The sequence below is a fragment of the Dama dama genome, chromosome 2 (genome assembly GCF_033118175.1).
Source record: "Dama dama isolate Ldn47 chromosome 2, ASM3311817v1, whole genome shotgun sequence".
NCBI lineage: Eukaryota > Metazoa > Chordata > Mammalia > Artiodactyla > Cervidae > Dama > Dama dama.
Window position 1 is genome coordinate 31,767,925 of NC_083682.1, and position 15,499 is coordinate 31,783,423.

Below are 15,499 nucleotides of genomic sequence, written 5' to 3' on the forward strand. Positions count from 1 at the left end.
ACAAGACTTTCTAGAACTAACACCCAAAAAAGATGTCCTTTTCATTATAGGGGTCTGGAATGCAAAAGTAGGAAGTCAAGAACTACCTGGGGTAACAGGTAAATTTGGCCTTGCAGTACAAAATGAAGCAAGTCAAAGGCTAACAAAGAACATGCTGGTCATAGCAAACACCCTCTTCCAGCAACACAAGAGAAGACTCTACACATGGACATCACCAGATGGTCAACACCAAAATCAGATGGTTATATTCTTTGCAGCCAAAAACAAAGCTCTATTCAGTCCACAAAAACAAGAATGGGAACTTACTGTGGCTCACTCAGCTCATGAACTCCTTATTGCCAAATTCAGACCTAAATTGAAGAAAGTAGGGAAAACGACAAGCCAATGCAGGTATGACCTAAATCAAATCCCTTACAATTATACAGTGGAAATGACAAATAGATTCAAGGGATTAGCTCTGATAGGCAGAGTGCCTGAAAAACTATGGAGGACATTTGTGACAATGAACAGGAGGTGGTGATCAAGACCATCCCTGAGAAAAAGAAATGCAAAAAGGCAAAATGGGTATCTGGTGAGGGCTTAAAAAATAGCTGAGAAAAGAAGAGAAGCTAAAGGCAAAGGAGAAAAGGAAAGATACACCCATTTGAGTGCAGAGTTCCAAACAACAGCAAGGAGAGATATGAAAGCCTTCTTCAGTGATAAATGCAAAGAAATAGAAGAAAACAATAGAATGAGAAAGATAGATCTAGAGATCTATCTAGAGATCTCTTCAAGAAAATTAGAGATACCAAGGGAACATTTCTTGCAAAGATGGGCACAATAAAGGACAGAAATGGTATGGACCTAACAGAAGCAGAAAGTATTAAGAACAGGTAGCAAGAATACATAGAAGAAATATACAAAAAAAGATCTTCACGACCCAGATAACCACAATAAGTGTGATCACTCACCTAGAGCCAGACATCCTGGAATGAGAAGTCAAGTGGGCCTTAGGAAGTATCACTATTAACAAAGCTAGTGGAGGTAATGGAATTCCAGTCGAGCTACTTCAAATCCTAAAAGATGATGCTGTGAAAGTGCTGCACTCAATATGCCAGCAAATCTGGAAAACTCAGCAGTGGCCACAGGACTGGAAAAGGTCAGTTTTCATTCCAATCCCTGAGAAAGGCAAATGCCAAGAATGCTCAAACTACCAAGAAAGCTCAAAATGAGTACAAATGCACTCATCTCACATGCTAGGAAAGTAATGCTCAAAATTCTCCAAGCCAGGCTTCAACAGCAGGTGAACCGTGAACTTCCAGATATTCAAGCTGGATTTAGAAAAGGCAGAGGAAGCAAGGATCAAATTGGTAACATCTGTTGGATCATCGAAAAAGCAAGAGAGTTCTGGAAAAACATCTACTTTTGCTTTACTGACTTTGCCAAAGCCTTTGACTGTGTGGATCACAATAATCTTTGGAAGAGATGGGAATACCAGACCACTTGACCTGTCTTCTGAGCAATCTGTATGCAGGTCAAGAAGTAACAAATAGAACTGGACATAGAACAACAGACTGGTTCCAAATCAGGAAAGGAGTATGTCAAGGCTCTGTATTGTCACTCTGCTTATTTAACTTATATGCAGAGTACATCATAAGAAATGCTGGCCTGGATAAGGCACAAGCTGGAATCAAGATTGCCGGGAGAAATATCAATAACCTCAGCTACGCAGATGACACCATCCTTATGGCAGAAAGCAAAGAACTAAAGAGCCTCTTAATGAAAGTGAAAGAGGAGAGTGAAAAAGTTGGCTTAAAATTCAACATTCAGAAAACTAAGATCATGGCCTCCAGTCCCATCACTTCATGGCAAATAGATGGGAAAACAGTGGAAACACTGGCTGATTTTATTTTGGGGGGCTCCAAAATCACTACAGATGGTGAATGCAACCATGAAATTAAAAGACGCTTGATCCTTGAAAGAAAAGCTATGACCAACCTAGACAGCACATTAAAAAGCAGAGACATTACTTTACCAAAAAGGTCCATCTAGTCAAATCTATGGTTTTCCAGTAGTCATGTATGGGTGTGATAGTTGGACCATAAAGAAAGTTGAGCACCGAAGAACTGATGCTTTTGAACTGTGGTGTTGGAGAAGACTCTTGAGAGTCCCTTGGATTGCAAGGAGATCCAACCAATCAATCTAAAGGAAATCAGCCCTGAATATTCATTGGAAGGACTGATGTTGAAGCTGAAACTCTGACACTTTGGCTACCTGATGTGAAGAACTGGCTCACTGGAAAAGACCCTGATGCTGGGAAAGACTAAAGGCGGGAGAAGAAGGGGATAACAGAGGATGAGATGGTTGGATGGCATCACCGACTCGATGGGCATGAGTTTGAGCAAACTATGGGGGATAGTGAAGGACAGGGAAGCCTGGCATGCTTCAGTCCATGAGGTCACAAAGAGTTGGACATGACTGAGCAACTGAACTGAACTGAACTGAGAGATTCAGAAATACCACTGTAAAATTACAATCACAAGGCCAGAAAAACATCCTAAAATCCTTCCTGTGGAAGGTTACATGGAACACCCTCCCCACCTTCCAAACTCCACTCATCCCTCATCTAAATTCTCCCAGACTCTCCTCTTAGAACCATGGACAAGTCATTGTGTCCCTGTCCCTTTTTTTAAGTCTCCCACAGGCTCCCCTGAGTCTCAAAAGGCTGACTCAAGTGTTAATGATTAGGAAATGTCAGATACAGAAATAAGGAATAGCTGATGTGAGACCCAAACAGATTGTGAAGGCTGAGGCTTCCTGGGAGAGGCAACACCTCAGCTTTCCAGGGAGACTCTGGAGGGAGTGTTCCTGGCAGACAGTTTGGCCTGAGCAAAGACCCAGAGGTGTGAACTCAGGCCTGGGCAGGAAGTACAAGTGGTTGAGTGTGGACAGGCATGAGGTGTGAAGCGAGCAGACTGTGGTGAGAGGCAGGTTCTTGAGCAGGCGAGGACTGGTAGGTTTCTTCCTGCAGGCGATGCCCAGCATTGGAAGATTTTGAACAGGGATGATGGGGCCTGAGCCCACCTTGACAGGATCTGAGGGGCAAGGGGGATGGAGAAGAGACTGGCATGAGGGGCTGGAGGTCAGGATGGAGAGGATGGGTGGCCTTGTTACACACCTAGGATGACCCTTTGAGAAGCCTGACTGCACGCGCGAGAGAGAGGTAGGCAAGTACACCTGGAGGCAAGTATAGGGTTCAAGGAGGCCTTTTAAAAGTGAGAGACTTTTAGAGCTAAGAGTGACAACAGAGACTTCTAAAGACAAGGACAGAAGGAATGAAACTGATGCCAGGTTTGTTGGGGACCCATGAAGGGATCTGGCATAGTACTGAGGACCCAGAGGCAGAGGCAGAAACCATGAGATTGTGGCAGGAAAGGCAAACTTAAGCCCAGTTGGGGGCAGCTTCATTCCTACCCCAAACATACAGAACATTTGCTGCTCTGGGTTCCCCACTTAAGGGTGAACCCAGACTGTGGGTTTTCTTTTTTTTACTAGCAAACTACAGAGCCAAACTTTCATGTACATGCATGCTAAGTTGCTCAGTCATGTCCAACTCTTCGCAATCCTATGGGCCTTAGCCCACCAGGCTCTGCCATCCATGGGATTCTCCAGACAAGAATACTAGATTGGGTTGCCATGCTCTCCTCCAGGGGATCTTTCCAACCCAGGGATTGAACCCACATCTGTCTCCTACATTGGCAAGCGGGTTCTTTATCACTAGCGCCACTTGGGAAGATCCTCTTAATTGCCAACAATAAGTACGGGATCAGCCTCATCGATCCCAGAACCATGGTGAGCAGTGACAGGGAAGAACAGGCAGGGGTAGGCTTTTCTGTCTGTACTTCTAACAAAGGCCCCCAGACCCAGACTCCAAGAGATCCTATTAGCCACCACCATCCTCACTTCATCCACCCTGCTGGCCACAGGTCTTGAGAGGTTGTCCACATTTGCTGTGTCTACTTCCTTACCTCTCATCTCTCCATCAAAAATGCTCTCTGAGTTACAAAGTCCTTGCTTGAGTTACAAAGTGCTAAATCCATTCACCTCTTTAGTGCTTGGTCTTTCAGCATCATCAGATGTTACCACCCACTTCCTCCCTCCAAAATGCTCTTTGCTCACATTAGTCAGGGTGGCTGTCTGTGCTGGGGTAACTGATGCTCAGATGTGTGGGCCTGAGCAGTTCCTACCAAAGGGCCCAGAAGGCAGAGTCCTACCACTGACACAGGAGGGCACACCTGGGGCTGCTGGTAAAGAGGGCATGACCTCCAAGCTCCCCTTGGCCCCATGGGCCCACTTACCTGGTTTTCCTCACATCTTCCTTGGTCTTCCTCTCAGGCACTTCCCTGGGCTGCTTCTCTACCCAGCCCAGACTCTGTGTTCCCCAAGTCTGTGTCTTCTTGTATCCCTCTTCCAATTCCACTGAATCATCTTATTTGGGACGACAGTTTCCATTTCTTGAGGCTCTTAAAATTCCAATTCCAGCCCCACACACCTGGCGGCCTCCTGGGCTTCCTTGGTAGTCCCACTAGCTGGTCCCAACCACGGCCTGCCTCCCACAGCAGCTCTGTGGCACAGCTGGACTCTACCCTCTGGCTCCTTTCCCCATCTGAGGGCCCGAGGCTTTCATGTGGGTGGTGACTCTGGGCTGGAGCTGAGGACAGTGAGGCCAGACAGTCCAGCTGTGCAGCTTCAGACTCCCACTGCTCCCACAGGACATCCTGACCACTCACCCTTCACCAAGATATCCAACTAGAACAGAGGCAACACCCTGTGCATCATCATATACATGGGAATACGAGGTCCAGAGAAGGAGGGGGAGTAGGTGATGGTCACACAGTGGGATGCAACTCACTGCTTCTAACACTGGGTTCTTAGTTCTAGTTTCCCTTGATGGCCAAAGGTCACTGGGCGGGCATGGGATTCTGCCCATCACCCCACTGGGGAATCGGCCAGCGACAAGCTATGAGGAAGCACCCCACACACACTGTACGACAGGATGGTGAGTGGGCTGAGAGCTTTGCCCCCGCTCATGCCCATGCCACCTCTCTTTCTCTGACCCTGGACGGCATCACTCTGGTACTCCTCCCTTGACCCTGTCAGCCTGAGTGACCGCAGAGGGCCCCAAAGATTGTATCAATTACCTTCTCAGTTCCTGAGAGGTTGCCTTTATTTACATGCTGATGTTCACCACAGCCACTCCTTTAGTGGGGAATATTATGAAGTGTTAGGATGAGACAGATCCTCTGACACCCGGAGAGAAACCAGCTCCAGCTCCAGGATAACAAGTATTTTCCATTTGCTCATCCCCTTGAAATGCATTCTTTATAGAAAGGCTAGACCAGAATGGTTTTTGTGAGAGTCTCCCTAGTTCTCCTGAACTCCTTTGTTGACCTTTCTCTACCATCAGGTCACCCTGAGGTACAGAGAGGAAGGAGAAAGTGACTGTGGCTAAATTTCCTCCAAGAACATCCTGTATGGGAATGATGACACACTAGCAGAGGAGGAATGTACTATGTAAAAGGATTCCTCAGAGGAGAATTCAACAACAGGGGCCTCAGGGTTGATTTTCAGGGTTGGGGTGTCTTTGGTGGGTTCTGTGGGTCTAGACTCTTTGTGGTAGGGAGTCATTATGTTTCAGTTGTGGGGGAGGTGTCTGTCTGATGATCACTTAGGTACAAACTTGGTTTGATGGTCTTCTTGGGGGATGCTGGTGCTACGACCTCCCCCTTGTGGGCCTCTGGTGATTAGACCTGCCCTTTGGAGAACACTGGTGGTTTGGCCTTCCCCTTGAGGGGCACTGGTGGTTTGACCTCTCTCTTGGGGGATGCTAGTGGTCTGGCTTCCATCTTGGGGGGTGCTGGTGGTTTAACCACCCCCTTGGGGTGCACTGGTGGTTTGACCTCCCCCTTGAGTGGCGCTGGTGGTTTGATGTCCCCCTTGGTGGACACTGGTGGCTTGATTTTCTCCTTGGGAGACACGGGTGGTTTGACATTTCCCTTGGGGGACATTGGTGATCTGATGTTCTTGGCAACCCCTGGTAGCATGTTTCCCTTAGGAGGATCCTGATGGTGTGACAGTTTCCTCCTCGGGGGCTGCTGTGACACAGAAGGAGCTTGGGTATTTGAGGGTTCTTTTGATCTAGACTGGCTGGAAGATGGCCAGAGTCCAACGGTTTCCAATGACCCTTTTTCTATGTTAGAGGCTGTTTCTTGAATGTCTGTAGAAGACAGAAAAGACATAAGCACAGATTCCTCAATGTCACAATACCCCAATCTATGTCTGTCACGTGGTGAACTCATAGTTACCTATTAAACATTACAATCATTCCCATCTCCTCAGGCTCATTCTTCTGAGCTTCCTCCCCTAAGATTTTGGGCAAGCTTATATCAAGCCCTTCAATTCTGCCTGGCACAAAAAAGTCCATTATTTGAGGGTAAGGCTAACCAAGGAAGCTCTCAGAAAGAAAGGACTAATATTTGCTTAAAGATTATATATATATGTGTGTGTGTGTGTGTATGTTTTATTATAATTGCTTCTAGATTAACTTATATAGAAAAAATGAACACATTTTGCCACTAGACTGTTAGATTCTTGAGGGATAGGACTTTGATTTCCTTGCCACTATACTTCCATTACCAGAAAAATGTCTGTCACATACTAGGTGCCTGTTAAGTTTTTTTTTTTTTTTTTAACTAATTTACTGATTAAAAAAAAAAACTGTAATAGAGAGCTAGAGAATTCAGACCTACTTCATACTCAAGACAATTCTTTAAATGGATAAAACACAAAGAAAAAACTTATTTAAATTAAGAGTTCATAATAATAGTTTAAAATCATGAAAAACATGATAACCTAAAGAGGTAAGCCCACAATACTGTCTATAGGATACTCACTTTGGATATAAAAATACATATAGATTAAAAGTAAAAAGATAGAAAAAGATATACCATATTAACTCTACTGAAAAGAAAGATGAAGTTGCTGTTAATATTACACCAAGTAATTCAGAGCAAAGACCAGGAATAAAGGAAGTAATTTCATAATCAAATAAAGAGATCATCTTATCAAGAAGATATACAATTCCAAATATTTGTGCAACTATGAGTTTCAAAACACCTAAAGCAGACACAAATAGGACAGCAAAGAGAAATAAACAAAACTACAATTACACTTAAAGATTTAAATACTTCATTCTCAATAACTGAGCAAAAATCAGTAAGATATAGAAGACTTGAAAAACACCATTAACCAACTTTTTCTAATTGACATTTATAGAACAGTCTACCCAATTATAACAGAATACATATTCTTTTCATATGCACATGGAAAACTTACCAAGATAGAACATACTCGGGGCCTCAAATTGTGATAATAAATTTAAAATGATTAAGTCATACAAAGTATGTTCTCTGACCATGTGGAATTAAAGTAGAAGCTAATAAAGACACCTGGAAAAATCCTCAATATTTGGAAACTAACATACTTCTAAATAATCCACAGGACAAAGAGGGACAAACATTATCTGATTTTAAGACTTGCTATAAAGCTACAGTAATCTAGGTAATATGATATTGGCATAAATATAAACAGATGAATAAAACAGAAATCAAGAGTCCAGAAGCAGACCCACAAATAAAAAAATCATTTTTCATAAATGTACAAAGGTAATTCAGTGGAGAAATGATAGCTGTTGACTGAAGTACAGTTGATTTACAATGTTGTATTAGTTTCAGATGTATAGTGTAGTGATTCAGTATTTTTGCAGATTATATTTCACTAAGTGTTATTATAAGATTTGGGGTATAATTCATCTGTGCTAAACAGTAAATCCTTGTTGCTGGCAGACAGGTAATGTTTGTCCTTCTTTGTCCTGTGGATTATTTAGAAGTATGTTAGTTTCTAAATATTGAGGATTTTCCATTTATCTTTATTAGTTTCTACTTCAATTCCATATGGTCAGAGAACATACTTTGCAGGACTTGTTTGTACCTGTTAATCCCACACCTGTAACTTGCCCCTCCACTCCTCCCTCTCCCCTTCGGTAATCATAAGCTTGTTTTCTATGTCTGTGAGTCTGTTTCTGTTTTGTATACAGATTCATTTGTACTATTTTTTTTTTAGATTCCACGTATAAGTTATACAATATTTATCTTCTCTGACATTTCACTAAGCATAATATCCTCTAGGTGTATCCACATTGCCAGAAATGGCAATAATTCATTCTCATTTATGGCTGAGTAATACACACATACATACATCCCACATCTTCTTAATCATTTGTTAATGGGCACTGGGTTGCTTCCATGCTTCAGCTATTATAAATAGTGCTATTATGAACACTGGGTATCTCTTTTAACTAATGTTTTCATTTTTTCCAGATATACACCCAGGAGTGGACCTGCTGATCATATGGTATCTCTATTCTAAGTTATTTTAAGGAACCTCCATACTGTATTCCATAATGGCTGCATCAATTTACTTTCCTACTAACTATGTACCTGGGTTCCCTTTTCTCTACATCCTCTCCAACATTTGTTATTTGTAGACTTTTTGATGACAGTCACTCTAACCAGTGTGAGATGATCTCTCATTGTGGTTTTAATTGGCATCTTTCTTAACAATTAGTGATGTTGAGCATCTTTTCATGTGCCTGTTGGCCTTCTGTATGTCCTTTTTTGAAAAACGTCTACTTAGATCTTCTGCCCATTTCTTGACTGGATTTTTTTATACTGAGTTCTATGAGCTGTCTGTATACTTTGGATATTAATCCCTTGTCAGTCGCATCATCTGCATGTATTTTCTCCCATTCCTTAGGCTGTCTTTTTGTTGCTGCTGTTTTCCTTTGCTGTGCAAGAGCTTTTAAGTTTGACTGGGTCCCATTTCTTTGTTTTTATTTCTTTTGTCTGGGGAGACTGATCAAAGAAAATATCGCTATGATTTATGTCAGGTTCTCTTCTAGGAGCTTTATGGTGTCACGTCCTACATTTAGGTCTTTAAAATATGTTGAGCTTATTTTTGTACATGGTGTGAGGGAATGTTCTAATTTCACTGTTTACATGTGACTGCCCAGTTTTCCCAGCACCACGTATTGAATGGACTATCTTCTCACCATTATGTACATTCTTGCCTCCTCTGTTGTAGATTAGTTGACCATAAATGCATGAGCTCTTCTTGAAGAGACTATTAAAGGATGAACTACAGCCAAAAAGAAATAAACAGGAAAACTACAGCAAATGATTGTCTTAGTGAATTTATTTAACTAAAAGATGTCTTAAGATTAAAACAAATACAGGTATAATATAAATATTACAAATCTTGCCAGTACAAAACTAGGAGGGGAAGAGGAGGAAGAGATTTAAGTTGGCTAATTATTTACCACTCAGTTTATTTTGAGGAAGTGATAGTGGTGGTAGTTCAAAAGGTATCAACTAGTGCTAATAAATCAAGTAAGAGAGGTACATTATCCAAGTGAGGATTTCTACAGAATAATACTGGTTAGTTGTGCATCTCTCCACACATTCTCTTAATGACTGTAGAGAGCAACAAGGAGAGAAAAAGCACTCAGAAACACCCATGAAACAAAAGAACAAGGAAGAATACAAACCTCAAGTTAAGCAAAGGTGTGGAAGTAAAGCCCAGAAAGCAACAGACTTGGTGCTGGAGTTTCTAGTATTGAGAAGAGAACAAGGAGAGTTGTGAAGAAAAGTGAAAAATTCAGAGAGGCTTTTGTGTGGGTGGCATCTGGAAAATTTCAATGAAGATTTACCCTAAGAAGGAGAAGATGTTGAACAGAAACTACTGAGAGCAGAGGCCCAGTTTCAATCCCTGGTCAAGGAGCTAAGATTCCACAACCCATGCAGAACAGCTGGAAATTTTTAAAAATTAAAAATAATTAATTCTTTTTAAAAAAAAAAAAAAAAAAAGAAGGGCTTCCTAGGTGGCTCAATGGTAAAGAATCCACCTACCAATGCAGGAGACATGGGTTCAATCCTGAGGTTGGGAAGATACCCTGGAGAAGGAATCAGCAACTCACTCCAGTATTCTTGCCTGGGAAATCCCAAGGACAGAGGAGCCTGGTGGGCTACAGTCCATGGGGTCGCAGAAGAGTTGGACACAACTTATCGAATAAACAACAATAACAACAAAAGGAATGAAAAGGAGTTTTCAAAGTTGAGGGTATTAAAGGAAGTCTTAGAAGACTGCTTGTGATGGCAAGAGAGGGAAATATATTAGAAGGTGGTGGCACTCTATGTAGGCAGCAGTCAGTTTTAAAGAAAAGTAAGGAGGCAACTGACATTAGGGAGGCTACTGAAACAGACAGAATAGAAAGATCATGGGAACACTGATTCCCAAAAGGTCACTACACATTAAAGAAACTGTCTTTAATTTGAGCAATAAGAAAAGGCACTTTCAAACTAAGAAAAGTGGAAAATATCCAAGATTCTCCTCTTCTGTCACATAGAATTGCCCTGCTAATTGGTCCATGAAGTTCAATACATTCTATTATAAATAAGAAAAATTACACTGAATTATTTTTACAAGGATACTTGAGGACCAATAGAAAATAACAGTCATAATAAATTCTGGGCAAGAAAATGCATATTAAAATTTGTGACATGAAGCAAAGTAAAATTCCAACATGAAGTAAATAAAAATTTCACACAAGCAACTACATACTTGAAAGAGTACCATGAAGCAAAAACTCAGAGAGGATGTGGGAAAGTAATAGAAAAATGTGAAACAGAAACTGAAGGGATTGATGAAAAATGAAGAAAAAGATTACTAGCAAGAAACACAAAGGATAAAAATTTAGTAAGTGCATAGAAAATAGCAATGTCCAAATTCAAGAAAATAAAACAAATGAAGAAAGTAATAAAAACAGATTAGAGAGAACTTATAATGAACAATCTAAAAAGGAAATTTTTTAAAAATCCACTTATAATGGAATCAAAAAGAAGTGAAAGTATTGAACACTGAAAAGACCAAAAAATGCTGCTGAAAGTAATTAAAGAAGATATTTAAAATAAAGAAATGTACCTCATGTTCATGAATCAGAAGATTTAATACTGTTGAGAGGACAATGCTACCCAAAATACTTTACAGATTCAATGCAACCTCTATCAAGTTTCTCATGGTAGTTTTTAATATTAAAATTCATACAATTGCAACAGAAGCTGGGAAGGCAAACAATCTTAAAAAAGAAGAACAAATGTGGAGGACTTACATACTTTGAGATGTTAAAACTTACCACAAAACTACAGTAATCAGAACACTGTGATACTGGCATAATACAGACATATACACCAATGGAATAGGAGAGAACATCCAGAAACATGGTCAATTTATTTTAGACGAGAGTACTAAGACCATTCTATGAAAACTGGATATCCACATGCAAAAGAAGAGTTGGACCTTTACTTTATACCACATATGAAAATGAACTCAAAATGGATCAAAGACCTCAAGGTATGTGCTAAAATCGTAAAACTCCTAGAAGAAACCATAGGGGAAAATCTTCACAATGAAACACTCAAAAAAATATACTCAAAAGAATTAAAAGCAAGGACGTGAATAGATATTTGTGTATAGCAGCATTACCGTAGTGTACCATAGTGAACACTCTTTGGCACTGCCCTTCTTTGGGATTGGAATGAAAACTGACCTTTTCCAGTCCTACAGCGAGAGTGCCTGAAGAACTATGGGCAGAGGTTCATGACATTGCACAGGAGGCAGGGATAAAGACCATCCCCAAAAAAAAGAAATGCAAAAAAGCAAAATGGCTGTCTGAGGAGGGCTTTCAAAGAGCTGTGAAAAGAAGAAAAGTGAAAAGCAAAGGAGAAAAAGAAAGATATACCCATATGAATGCAGAGTTCTAAAGAATAGCAAGGAGAGATAAGAAAGCCTTCCTCAGTGATCCATCCAAAAAAATAGAGGAAAACAATAGAATGGGAAAGACTAGAGATCTCTTCAAGAAAATTAGAGGTTCCAAGGGAATATTTCTTGCAAAGATGGGCACAATAAAGGACAGAAATGGTATGGACCTAACAGAAGCAAAAGATATTAAGAAGAGGTGGCAAGAATACACAGAAGAACTATACAAAAAAGATCCTCATCCCAGATAATCATGATGGTGTGATCACTCAGCTAGAGCCAGACATCCTGGAATGTGAATTCAAGTGGGCTTAGGAAGCATCACTGCAAACAAAGCTAGTGGAGGTGAAGGAATTCCAGTTGAGCTATTTCAAATCCTAAAAGATGATTCTGTGAAAGTGCTGCACTCAATATGCCAGCAAATTTGGAAAACTCAGCAGTGGCCACAGGACTGGAAAAGGTCAGTTTTCATTCCAATCCCAAAGAAAGGCAATGCCAAAGAAAGTTCAAACTACTGCGCAATTGCACTCATCTCACACACTAGTAAAGTAATGCTCAAAATTCTCCAAGTCAGGTTTCAATAGTATGTGAACTGAGAACTTCCAGACGTTCAAGCTGGATTTAGAAGAGGCAGAGGAACCAGAGATCAATTGCCAATATCCGCTGGATCATCGAAAAAGCAAGAGAGTTCCAGAAAAATATCTATTTCTGCTTTATTGACTATGCCAAAGCCTTCAGCTGTGTGGATCACCAGAAACTGTGGACAATTCTGAAAGAGATGGGAATACCAGACCACCTGACCTGCCTCCTGAGATATCTGTATGAAGGTCAAGAAGCAACAGTTAGAACAGGACATGGGAAAACAGGCTGGTTTCAAATCGGGAAAGAAATACATCAAGGCTGTATATTGACACCCTGCTTATTTAACTTATATGCAGAGTACATCATGAGAAACACTGGGCTGGATGAAGCACAAGCTGGAATCAAGATTGCTCGGAGAAGTATCAATAACCTCAGATATGCAGATGACACCACCCTTATGGCAGAAAGTGAAGAACTAAAGAGCCTCTTGATAAACGTGAAAGAGGAGAGTGAAAAAGTTGGCTTAAAACTCAACATTCTGAAAACTAAGATCATGGTATCCGATCCCATCATCTCATGTCAAATACATGGGGAAACAGTGCAAACAATGACAGTCTATTTTTTGGGGATCCAAAATCACTGCAGATGGTGACTGTAGCCATGAAATGAAAAGATGCTTGCTCCTTGGAAGGAAAGTTATGACCAACCTAGACAGCATATTAAAAAGCAGAGACATCACTTTGCCAACAAAGGTCCACCTAGTCAAAGCTATGGTTTTTCCAGTAGTCATGTATGGATGTGAGAGTTGGACTATAAAGAAAGCTGACCACCAAAGAATTGATGCTTTTGAACTGTGGTGTTGGAGAAGACTCTTGAGATTCCCTTGGACTGCAAGGAGATCCAACCAGTCCATCCTAAAGGAGATCAGTCCTGAATAGTCATTGGAAGGACTGATGATGAAGCTGAAACTCCAATACTTTGGCCACCTGATGCGAAGAGCTGACTCATTGGAAAAGACCTTGACACTGGGAAAGATTGAAGGTGGGAGAAGGGGACGACAGAGGATGAGATGGTTGGATGGCATCACCGACTCTATGGACATGAGTTTCAGTAAACTCCGGGAGTTGGTGATGGACAGGGAGTCCTGGCATGCTGTAGTCCATGGGGTCGTAAAAAGTCGGACACAACTGAGTGACTGAACTGAACTGAGTCCTGCAGCCACTGCTGAGTTTTCCCAATTTGCTGACATATTAACAGTTGCACTTTAATAACATCATCTTTGAGGATTTTAAATAGATCAACTAGAATTCTGGCACCTCCACTAGCTTTGTTTGCAGTAATGCTTCTGAAGGCCCACTTGATTTCACACTGTAGGATGTGTGGCTCTAGGTGAGTGATCACACGATCATGGATATCCGGAGTCATTAAGACTTTTCCTGTAGAGTTCTGTGTACTCCTGCCACTCCTTAATCTCTTCTTCTGTTGGGTCCTTACCATTTCATGTCCTTTATCATACCCATCTTTGCATGAAATGTTGCCTTGATATATCCATTTTCTTGAAGATTCTCTAGTCTTTCCCATTCTATTGTTTTCCTCTATTTCTTTGCATTCTTCATTTAAGAAGGCCTTTTTATCTCTCCTTGCTATTCTCTGGAACTCTGCATTCAATTTAATATATCTTTCCCTTTCTCCCCTGCCTTTTGCTTCTCTTCTTTCCTCAGCTATTTGTAAAGCCCTCTCAGACAACCACTTTGCCTTCTTGCATTTCTTATTCTTTGGGATGATTTTGGTCACTGACTACTATACAATGTTACGAACCTCCATCCATAGTTCTTCAGGCACTCCATCTACCAGATCGAATCCCTTGAATCTATTAATCATCTCCACTGTATAAGGGACTTAATTTAGGTTATACTTGAATGGCCTAGTGATTTTCCCTACCTTCTTCAATTTAAGCCTGAATTTTGGCACAAGGAGCTCATGATGTGAGCCACAGTCAGCTCCATGTCTTGTTTTTGCTGACTGTATAGAGCTTCTCCATCTTTGGCTACAAAGAACATAATCAATCTGAATGCAGTATTGAACAGCCGGTGATATCCATGTATAGAGTCATCTCATGTGTTGTTGAAAAAGGGTGTTTACTATGACCAGTGTGTTCTCTTGACAAAGCTGTTTGCCTTTGCCCTGTTTCATTTTGTACTCCAAGGCGAGACTTGCCTGTTACTCCAGGTATCTCTAGACTTCATACTTTCGCATCCCAATCCCCTATGATGAAAAGGACATCTTTTTTGGTGTTTATTTTAGAAGGTATTATAGGTCTTCATAGAACTGGTCAACTTCAGCTTCTTTAGTCTCAGCGGTTGGGGCATAGACTTGAATTTCTGTATGTTGAATGGCTGGCCTTGGAAATGAACTGAGATCATTCTGTTGCTTTTGAGACTGCACCCAAGTACCGCATTTCAAAATCTTTTGTTGACTGTTAGGGATATTCCATTCCTTCTAAAGGACTCTTGCCCACAGCAGTAGATATAATAGTCATCTGAATTAAATCTGCTCATTCTTGTCCATTTTAGTTCACTGATTCCTAAGATGTCCTTGTTCAGAGTCAGCATCTCTTGCTTGCCCACATCCAATTTACTGTGATTCATGGATTGAACATTCCAAGTCCTATGCAATGTTGTTCTTTATAGCATTAGACTTTACTTTTACTACATCCACAACTAAGTGTCCTTTCTGCTTTGGCCCAGTTGCTTTATTCTTTCTGGAGCTATTAGTAATTGCCCTCCACTCTTCTCCAGTAGCATTCTGGACACCTTCCAATCTGGGGGGCTGATCTTCTGGTGTCACATTGTTCTGCCTTTTGATACAGTTTATAGGGTTGTCACAGCAAGAATACTAGAGTGGGTTGCCATTTCCTCCTCCAGCGAACCATGTTTTGTCAGAATTCTTCACTATGACCCATCTATCTTGGGAGGCCCTGCCTGTCAGGACTCTTAGCTTCACTGAG